Here is a 2,920-nt window from a genome sequence, read left to right as displayed (position 1 = left end):
CAACCTTGGGAAGGTGGTTCACAGAGTCTCCGTTTGCTCACATTGGAAATGGAAGCAACAACGCCTCCCAAGGTGGTGGGGTGATCGTGTCTCATGGAACAGAGGTGGTGCGAGTGGGTGACACTTCATAGACAGCTGATACCTAGAAAGATCTAGGAAGCCAGCCCAATATCCTGGTTTTATAGCCATGGGAACTGAGGTTCAGAGAAGTTTGGGAACTTATCCATGGTCACACAGCAAGATATAGGCAAATAGATTCTTCTCTAAATCATGGATTCCCGAAATCAGCACTTTTTGCTAGAGCCCAGCCCACAAGACTGTTTTCTGGCTCCCTCCCAGCCTGGCTCTGTCCTCTCTTCCTCTTTCCAGCCCAGGCTTGGTCATGGTAATCTACACTTGCCTAGAGCTTCCTGGTTTCCAGCGTGCTTCCCTATACATTTTCTAATCCCAGGGGATGGAGAGTCTCGGATGTCCCCAGGAGCTTCCTGATCAGAGTTGGCCCTGAAATTTGGGGTGGCTCAGATCAAACCCCTCTCCCCACCGCTCTCCCACCTCCCAAGTGGTGAAATCTGGTTTTAGACTTCCTGCTAGTGGATGTCCGTTACACTTTTTGCAAAAGGCCCAGGAAATGGCATTTCTCCTTCACAGTAATCCTTCTCGTCAGCCTAGGCTGTGTTCTTAGTTCGCTTTACAGATTAAGAGCCCAAAGCGTTCAGTGACCCACCAAAGGTCCCCCAGGGATAGTGGGGAAGCTGGGATTCAAGCCGGAGCTGCCTGTGGGCGGCGCTGCTGCCTCCGCACCATCAGGGCTGTGGAAGGTGGAGAAAACGCCTGCCGGCCTCCGTGTCCGACCCCTCCCCGGGGAAGAAAGCATGAGGACTTGAGTTTAGGTTGCCTATCCGTGCACCACCTATGGGGTTTGACTCGATCACTTTGAACCTGTTTCTCCAACTGAGGTTGGGGTAATGATACACAGAATATATGGATGTGAAGGCAAGAGGGGGACCGCGGAGGGCACCCCGTGGAAACCCTGAGAGGTCTGGTGTCTGGAGTGCGTGGCCCTGGGAGGGCGGGGCTTCAGGAGAAGTCTCCCAGGCCAGATTCTAGGGGAGCTCGGAAGCTCAGGACAGAATCGGATTTTATCCTCTTGGTGCCATGAGACTGAGGGTTTTAAGTGGGAGGTGACATGATCTCTTGGTGCTTTGGAAAGATCAGCCTGTTGGCCAAGTTGGAGATGGTGGCCTGGAGGGTCAATATGGGAGCAGAAAGAGCAGGGAGGGGGAGGGGCAGAGAGCTGGAGGAGGAGGCAGCAAGGGGCGCCTTTGTCCCCGCCTTCCCCTCTTCCCTTCCTTCCTCTCCCTTCCTTCTCTTCCTCCCCTCTTTTCCTCCCCCTCCCACTTCCTTCCCCTTTCCTGAAAAGATAGAGTCCACAGTCTCTAAGTCAGTACCCTACTGTAAGTTTGGGGTTTACTTCCATAAAAGAGATGGCGCTGGCTGTGACTACGGAGGAGGCATCCTCGTGGTTAGGACTGAGGCCGAGCAGCTCCTCACCTTCCTGCCATTTCCTCCTCCTGCTTCCCAGAAGCGCCAGTGCCCCAGCCCCTGAAACATGTCCACTGGACCCCGGGTTGGGCCAGCAGATGACCTTTCAGAGGCTCCCGAGGTCGGCTCATCACAGGACAGTGGACACTCTCCTTAGCAGCCCCTCACTGTAATGCACAGTACCCACACCTCCAATGACTCACCTGCCTCCCAAGCCCAGGGGGCTGCTGGCAGCCAGCTGGGCTCCACCTCTCCGTGTGTGGTCCTGTGGAGTCCCAATTCTCCAAGATGATGAAGGGCCCCAAGAAAGGCTGTAGCAGAGATGTGTCAGGCTGCAGGGGTGACCAATTCCCAACTTTCTTTCCTTAAAGAAGGGAAGTGGGGATGCAGATCCCTGATCGTGGCGCCGCTCCAGGGACCAATTCTGCTCTAAGTTATAAAAATATCCCAAAGCCCTCTTTCAAGGCGGCATTTGAAATCATATCTTAGGCCACTGGAAGAGTTACTTTTGTGCACTTGTGCTTGTGCTTGGTAATGAGCATGCCTAGAGTGTGGGTGATGTCTTGGGAGGCAGGAGGGGACCCTCCAGATCAGAGTTGTCCCTGACATTTGGGTGGCCCGGAACAAACCCCATTACCCGCCATTCTCTTAGCTTCTCCAGTGGTGGGATCTTAGCTTCTCTCCACTGGGGAGAATGAAAACGGGACTGGAAAAGAGATCTGAGAACATACCAGTTGGAAGAGAGGCACATGTTGGAACAACGCCAAGTGACCCTTTTGTCGTGGTGTGAAGTGGTGGTTTACAGACCGATTGCTTGTATGTGAGCTTCATGCCTTCGGTTGACCTTAGTGCTGGATTTCCATGTTTGTTTAAGATGGTGCTCGTAAGTGTGTGTGCTTGTGTGAGCACCTGCATGCCTATGTGTGTGTGTGTGTGGTGTGTACGTGTGTGTAGAGGTGAGGGGTGCTTCCTTATTTCCCAAATGCCCTGAAAACAGCACTTGATGAGTGGGTTCAGCCAGACTTGGGCCCTGGGACGGCCACTGGCCTAAGTCACGGGTGCTGCACCAGCATCCACGGCATACAGACGATGAGCTTACATCAGGAGTAGGGATAGCAGAAGGGGTTAAGAAGTTTCCCCCAGGGTCAGTGCCCCTCTGTGTCCAGTGGAAGATCTATGGGCCTTTAAAGTGATTTATAAAAATGGAAGGGGGAGCAATGCCCTTTCCTCAACTCCGGCGAGTCAAATCAGCAGCCTCCACTCATATTGATTGTCCCACTTGGTCTAAACGCACATTAGCAGGGGCAGACCATAAAAATTAATCCTCCTCTTCCATCAAATGGAAGGCCATCTTCCCAGCTTCCCTGGAGCCGGGTGA

This window comes from Rhinopithecus roxellana, chromosome 5 (genome assembly GCF_007565055.1).
Source record: "Rhinopithecus roxellana isolate Shanxi Qingling chromosome 5, ASM756505v1, whole genome shotgun sequence".
Taxonomy (NCBI): Eukaryota; Metazoa; Chordata; class Mammalia; order Primates; family Cercopithecidae; genus Rhinopithecus; species Rhinopithecus roxellana.
This window is presented reverse-complemented; position numbering follows the sequence as displayed.